Raw genomic sequence first — 7,980 nt, 5'->3', positions numbered from 1 at the left:
CGAAGCCAGAAGCCAGGAGCTTCATCCGGGGCTCCCACATGGGTGGCAGGGGCCCAAGCACTGTGGCCATCTTTTGCTGCTTTCCCAAGTGCATTAGCAGAGAGCTGGATCAGAAGTGGAGCAGCCAGGACTCGAACCAGCGCCCATGTGGGATGCCAGCACTGCATTGGTTTAACCCGCTAGGCCAACAACGCTGACCCCATTAATAATAAAGTTGAACATGAGGGTGTGGTCGCCAGAGAGAATACCATGCAACCAATGAAAAGAATGAATTCATCCTGGAGACCGAAATCAAAGCCTCATCGGGGTACCACTGCGCTGGGCCAAATTGCAAAAGACTGACTGTGGCAAGTGTTGGCAAGGATGTGGATCAAACAAGACGCTCCAGGGCTGGCGGCGGGAAGCAACAGTAGCTCAGTGGCTCGGAAAGGGGTCTGGCACCTTCTGGCCCAGCACGTGGGCATCCTACTTACCCTCCAAAGGAAAAGAGTGGTGGGCATTTGGCCTTGTGGTTAAGACACCCGTGTCCCAGAGGGAAGTGCCCGGGTCTGGTTCCCCACTGTCTCTCTCCTGGGGCCAGAGGTGTGGTACAGCAGGGTCGGCCATGGCTCCACCTGCCTGAGCGCCGGATCAGAGCCCCTGTGCTCCACTTCTGCTCGAGCTTCCTGCGGAAGCACCAGTGATGGCCCAAGTGCTCGGACCCGGGCCACCCTTGTGGGCCACCTGGATGGAGTCCCCGATTCCTGGCTTTGGCCTGGTCCAGCCCTGGCTGTTGCAGCCATCTGGGGAGTGAATCAGCAGATGGAGGATCTCTCTCTCTCTCTCTCTGTCTCTCTCTCTTCTCTCTGCCTGTGAAGTAAATAAAACAAATCTTTAAGGGAAAAAAAAATTCCCAGGCTCTCAATACCAGCTTCCAGCTCCTGGGCACCCTGGGAGGCAGCCATGATGGCTCCAACAATTGGGTTCCAGCCACCCATGTGGGAGACCCGGATGGAGTTTTCAGCTCTCAGTGTTCTCCCTGGCCATGGCTGTTGCTGTGGATTCGTTCTGAGAGGAGGAGCGCGGTGGCGGCAAGAGGTGCAGAGTCACCACACAGACCCCGGGAGTCGGGTGAAAGCAGGCCAGAGGGGAGCAGCCCGCAGACTCGTTTATTTCAGTTGGTGCAGCAGCCTATTAGCCAAGGCAGCCAATCCAGTCAAGGGGCGGTTTATACCCTAACCAATCACAGCCTGTTGTCAGGCAGTTTCTGAAGCCATCCAATCACAGCCTGCTGCCAGGCAGGCTCTATTGCCAGCGGCCATCTTGGCATGACCTTTTCATTCCACCACACATGGCTACTACTTGGGGAGTGACCCAGTAGATGCAAATTCTCTGTCTCTCCCTCTCTCTCTGATTCTCAAAGAAAATAAGAAAAATTTACAAATAAAAATAAAGAAACCACACAAACATTTGTAAAAACTAAGAGATGAATGGCTAAACAAACTCCAGTTCCTCCATAGCTTGTCAGTACCCAGTACTGGAGTGCTGAAGGTTGTGTGTGTGTGTTTTTTTTTTTTTTTTTAATTCTTTCACACTAATGTCCAGACATTTCTTCTTTAAAAATTATTGATGTTGAAGGGCCGGCGCTGTGGCGTAATGGGTAAAGCTGCCTGCGGTGCCAGCATCCCATAAGGACGCCAGTTTGAGTCCCGGCTGCTCCACTTCAGATCCAGCTCTCTGCTGTGGCCTGGGAGAGCAGTGGAAGGAAGATGGCCCAAGTCCTTGGGCCCATGTGAGTGTCAGGGACCCAAGTTCCAAGTCCTGCTGTCTCCAGCTACCTCAGGAGGGCACTGGATCGGCACGGAGGAGCTGGGACTCAGACCAGGCCCTCTGACAGGGGTACAGGTAGTCCAAGCCATGTTACAGAACCGCTACGGCCAAGGCCTGCCCCAGGAATGAACCATCGAGATAACGCAACCATGTGGATGAATCCTGCAGACTCAGAAAACATTAAGCTAGCCGGCGCCGCGGCTCACTAGGCTAATCCTCCGCCTAGCGGTGCCAGCACACCGGGTTCTAGTCCCGGTTGGGGTGCCAGGTTCTGTCCCAGTTGCCCCTCTTCCAGGCCAGCTCTCTGCTGTGGCCAGGGAGTGCGGTGGAGGATGGCCCAAGTGCTTGGGCCCTGCACCCCATGGGAGACCAGGATAAGTACCTGGCTCCTGCCTTCGGATCAGCGCAGTGCACCGGCCGCAGTGCACCAGCCACAGCGGCCATTGGAGGGTGAACCAACGACAAAGGAAGACCTTTCTCTCTGTCTCTCTCTCTCACTGTCCACTCTGCCTGTAAAAAAAAAAAAAAAAAAAAAAAAAAAAAAAAAAAAAAACTGAGCTGAGTGAAAGGCCAGGCATTTCTTACAGTTCCAGAACAGGCATAGCTAATCAAGCCACACCGATAGAACATGGATCGACCGTGGCCCCTTGGGGCAGCAGTGATGGGGGGAACACAGAGGTGGCGTCCAGGGACTGGAAGCAGGAGTGTGCGTGCATAGATGGGGTCGGCTTGCCAACACCTGCCATCTGAATATCCGTTCCCCTTACCGGGTCAGCACTGTGGCACAGCAGGTTCAGCCGCTGTCTGCAATGCTGGCACCCCGTGTCGGAGTGCTGATTTGAGTGCCAGCCACTCTGCTCTCAATCCAGCTCCCGGCTGGTGGACCCAGCAAAACAGAGGAAGATGGCCCATGTACTAAGGCCCCTGCCACCCACGTGGGAGACGCGAATGGAGTTCCTGGGTCCTGGCTTTGGCCCGGACCAACCATTTGGGGAGTGAACTGGTGGATGGAAGATCTCTCTCTCTCTCTCTCTCTCTCTCTCTCACCTTGCTTTTCAAATAAACCAGCAAATAAATAAATAATTAATTTTTTAAACATTTATGTATTTATTTGAAAGGCAGAATGACAGAGAGAGAAAAAGAGAGAGAGAGAGAAAGAGAGAGAGAGAGATCTCCCATCCACCGGTTCACTCCCCAAATGGCTGCAACAACCAGGACTGGGCCAGGCCCAAGCCAGGAGCTGCATCTGGGTCTCTCACATGGGCGCAGGAGCCCAAGCACTTGGGCCATCTTCCACTGCTTTCTCAGGCGCATTACAGGGAGCTGGATCGGAAGTGGACCAGCCAGGACTCGAACAGGCACCCACATGGGATGCCGGCATTGCAGGCCACAACCTTTTTTTTTTTTTTTTTTTTTTTGACAGGCAGAGTAGACAGTGAGAAAGAGAAACAGAGAGACAGAGAAAGATCTTCCATTTCCGTTGGTTCACCCCCCAATGGCTGCTGCGGACTAGTACCCAGGGTGCCAGTGTCGCAGGCGGAGGATTAGCCTATTGAGCCAGCCGCGGCGCCGGCCAGGCCACAACGCCGGCCAGGCCACAACTTTTTAACCGGGTGAGCCACAGCGTTGGCACTTAAATAATTTTTTAAAAAAAGCTTAATGTTAATATCCATCACACTCAATAACGGAAAATTTCAACACTGTTTAAGAGGACAGGAGCCGGCCCAGCAGGTTCAGACAGGAAGGGATGTGTACGGAGCGCTTACTCAGGGTCAGGCGCCATGCTGGGCCCTTTACCATAAATCTTTACAACCACTTTCTGGGGGAGAAGGTGACACAGAGACCTTGCGCAATTCACCTGCAGTCACACGGTACAAGGATCTGAACCCTTGAAGTCAGACGTCAGCCCCCGCCCCCACTCCCTACCTCACAGCCTTATATCCCCTCTGGCGGAGCCCAGCCAGGCTGCCAGGTGGTGTTGTTGATTCAAAACAATCATACTCCGCGGTTTCGTCTCTTAGCGGCAAAGAGGCAGAGTGCTCCCTGCCGCTGGCTCATTCCCCAAAGGCCTGGGAAGACAGGGCTGTGCTAAAAGAAGCCCAGTTTGAAGGAGACAGGAAGTAGCGCTGGGGGGAGGGTGTGCCAAGGTCTTGGGTTGGGGGATGTTTCATGAAGACAGAGTCCCGGATGGGTGGCAGTGACGGTTGCACAACAGCTTGGATGTGCTTGATGCTACTTAAGAATGGGCAAAGCAGGAAATTTCATGCTGCATGCATATTACCACAAAAGAAAAACTGTAATGGGGGTGGGGGGTGTTGTGGTGCTACAGGGTAAGCCACTGCTAGCGACATCCGCATCCCACGAGGGAGCGCCGGTCCAGTCCCAGCTGCTTTACTTCCGATCCAGCTCCCTGCTAACACTCCTGGGAGAGCAGTGGATGACGGGGCCCCAGGCACCCATGTGGGAGACGTTGAGAGAGCTCCTGGCTCCTGGCTTTGGCCCATCCCAGCCCTGGCTGTTGAGGCCATTTGGGGAGCGAACCAGCAGATGGAAGATCTCTTTCTCTCTCTGTCTCCCTCTCTCTGCCTTTCGAATAAAGAAGTGCACAAATGTTTTGTAATGGATTTTTGGGAAGAGCGTTGCAGCCAGCCGTGATGGGGAGCGTCGGGTGCTGGGAAAAACGGGAGGTAGGCTGCCCCAAGAGGAGTCTGGGTGGAGGGGGAAGAGGCAGGGCGCGGTTTCCGCTCGGAGGGGTCAGAGGAGCCAGCCAGAGGGCCAGGCACTGAAATCCGGAAGCCGGAGTTCAAGGCGTCTGGGGCAGGAGCCGGACAGAGCCTGGTGTGGCCGCTTGAGGGCGCTCGGGAGCCATGGGCGATATGAGTGAGAGAGGACAGCGCCCAGTTCCCGGGGGAGGCTGCAGGCGCCGGGGAGAAGTGGGCCAAGGCCATGGCCTCTGCCGGTCGGGGGAGGTGGCAGCTGGGGCGGGGCCGGCTGGGCACACAGAGCAGCTCTGTTCTCTGACGCCGGTGAAACTTCTGGGTTCATGCATTTTTCAGCCAAAAAGGCCTTGAGTTTCAGATTCCAGGGTGCTGGGCCCAGGCATTCAGTTCTGTTTCCTGCCTGCGAACATCTCAGGGCCCCAAGAACTGGGTCTTTTAAAGGTTGGGGGCAGCCGGCGCCGTGGCTCACTAGGCTAATCCTCCACCTTGCGGCGCCGGCACACCGGGTTCTAGTCCCGGTCGGGGTGCTGGATTCTGTCCCAGTTGCCCCTCTTCCAGGCCAGCTCTCTGCTGTGGCCAGGGAGTGCAGTGGAGGATGGCCCAAGTGCCTGGGCCCTGCACCCCATGGGAGACCAGGAGAAGCACCTGGCTCCTGCCATCGGATCAGCGCAGTGTGCCGGCCGTGGAGGCCATTGGAGGGTGAACCAACGGCAAAGGAAGACCTTTCTCTCTGTCTCTCTCTCTCACTGTCCACTCTGCCTGACAAAAAAAAAAAAAAAAAAAAAAGGTTGGGGGCCTAGGAGGTGAGGGCCTGTCCCCACCCGCATTGCCTTGGGGCACTTTTTTTTTTTAATTATTTATTTGAAAGGCGGAGAGTCAGAGACAGACAGAGAGATCCTCCCTCTGCTGGTTCTCTCCCCCAAATGGCCACAACAGCCAGGGCTGGGCCAAGCTGAAGCCAGGAGCCAGGAGCTCCATCCGGGTCTCCCACGTGGGTGGCAGGGGCCCAGAGACTCAAGCCATCACCTGCTGGTTTCCCAGGCGCATCAGCCGGAAGCTGAGCCGGGATTGCCACCCAGGCCCGCTGCTGTGGGATGCAGGGGGTCGCAGGCCGCATCTTCATGCTGTCCCAACACCCGCGCAGGAGTGAGGAATTCAATTGGCTGCCTCTCACCTGACTCTGTCAGCGCCCCCCCCCCCAGCTGATAAAGGTCTGGGGCTGAGTTTGGGGACAGGGAGATGTGGCTGGGCAGCAGAGGGTCACCCCTGGGGGCCTGCAGGCCCTCCTCCTCCATCAGTGGAGCCAGGGGAGTTTGGGCCAAGCTGAGATTTGCCCCCTCCCCAAACGGCCCTTCAGTTGAAACCACAGGAAGCCGTGGGGCTAAGCCATTGGTGTCATGGTGGCTGGAGTACCAGAGCGTGCCTGGAGCCGAGGCCCTGTGCCAGGCAGTCTGAGCAGGGAGCACATGGCGGTTGTACCCATTAAACAGAAAGAGAGACTGAGGCACAGGAAGTCCAGTCACCAGCCCATGCCTCGCAGCCAATGTACGGTGCAGTAAGGACTCGAAGATGCCTGCGTCCTGCACCGGAGGGCCTGCGTTTCAGTCCCATCTCCCGCCCCTGACCCCAGCTCCCAGCACATGCGCACCCCAGGAGGCAGCAGGTGACAGCGGCTCAAGTACCTGAGCCCCTGCTGTCCACATGGGAGACCTGGAGTGAGTTCTTAGCTTCTAACTCTGCCCCAGTCTAGTTCTGGTGCATGAGGGCCTGTGGGGAGAGGACCTGTGGATGGGAGTGTGCGCTCTCTCTCTCTCTCTCTCTCTTTTTTTTTTTTTTTGATAGGCATAGTTAGACAGTGAGAGAGAGACAGAGAGAAAGGTCTTCCTTCCATTGGTTCACCCCCCAAATGGCTGCTACGGCCGGCGCTGCGCCTACCTGAAGCCAGGAGCCAAGAGCTCCATCCGGGTCTCCCACATGGGCGGCAGGAACCCAAGCGCTTGGGCCATCTTCCGCTGCCTTCCCAAGGGCATTAGCAGGGAGCTGGGTTGGAAGTGGAGCAGCCGGGGACTTGAACTGGAGCTCATCCAGGAAGCTGGCGTCACAGTGGGTGGCTCAAACCACTGCACCGCAATGCCAGCCCCTCTCTCTCCGTCTGCACCTCTTGAACACATCAATTAATGACAACTCAGATTGACTCGTGATCGCTGGTGTACGGGGCCCCTGTGACCCTCCCAGGGCGCCTGGGATGTGCAAGATCAGAGTCCTCGGTGTTCGCTTTTGGTTTTCCGTTGCACCTCTCATCTCCCCTGGAGCAAGGGTGCCGGCTTTCTCTGCCCCGCCACACACAGCACCGAGTAATTCACCAAGTCCCTAACAAAACAGCCGCCGTGTGGCCAGTTTAGCAAACAGCAGTTGCTCAATAATGAATCCTATTGTATAATACAGTCATCGTCATAAAGGACGTGCATGGGTCTCTTAAAGATCTACTTATTTATTTGAAAGGGAGAGAGAGAGAGAGAGAGAGAGAGAGAGAGAGGTCTTCCATCCACTGCTTCACTCCCCAAATGGCTGCAATGGCCGGAGCTGGGCCGATCCAAAGCCAGGAGCCAGGAGCTTCTTCCGATCTCCGGGAGGTGGCTTAACCCACTGGGCCATAGCGCCGGCCCCAGACTTTGTCAATATCTAGCAATACCTATTTTTGTCAATAACAAATCCGGGTAACCTGGCTGGGCAGTGTGGTGGTGCTGGGTGTGGAGCTGCCTCCTGTAACATCGGCACCCCGGATCGGAGTGCCAGCTCGGGTCTCAGCTGCTCTGCGGCTTCCAGACTGGCTCCCCGCCAGTGGCCCACGCACCTGGGCCCCTGACACCCGGCTGGGACACCCGGGTGGAGTTCCTGGCTCCTGGTGTTGGCCTGGGCCAGCGCTGACCGTGGTGACCATTTGGAGAGCGAGTCAGTGGATGGAAGATCTCTCTCCCTCTGTGTCACTTTCTCTTTCAAGTAAGTAAATAAATAAACACGTCTTTTTAGGAAAGAGCAACATTAGTAGCCAAACACCCTAAAGCATCTACATTTGACGTTTGCCCTTTGGCGAGCGCGGCCAGGTTCTGGCACTGAGTGGAAAACACGCAGGGATAACATTTGCCGTCTGGACGAGGGAATTGGAGAAACGTGACGACCACACAGGGCACCTGGGCCACAAACATCACCAGGACCCTGGGCTGGCGTGGGACGCACGGCGCCTGAATGGATGGGTGAACGACTGGCGGGCTGCACAGGTGGATATGGGGCGGGGTCCGGCCCTATAGGACCCCCGCCCGCCTGCATCGGGGTAAAGCGACCCAGGGCGGCTGTTCCTGGCGAAGCAGCCCCGCCCGCGGCCCCTCCCCGCCGTCGCCGCCTTTTGCGTCGGCCGACCGCGCCGCTCACCTGGGGGCCTCCCCTTTAAGGC

This window comes from Oryctolagus cuniculus, chromosome 16 (assembly GCF_051225735.1).
Source record: "Oryctolagus cuniculus isolate XC-2025 breed Fujian yellow rabbit chromosome 16, ASM5122573v1, whole genome shotgun sequence".
NCBI classification, from domain to species: domain Eukaryota; kingdom Metazoa; phylum Chordata; class Mammalia; order Lagomorpha; family Leporidae; genus Oryctolagus; species Oryctolagus cuniculus.
Note: the sequence above shows the minus strand (reverse complement) of the source record.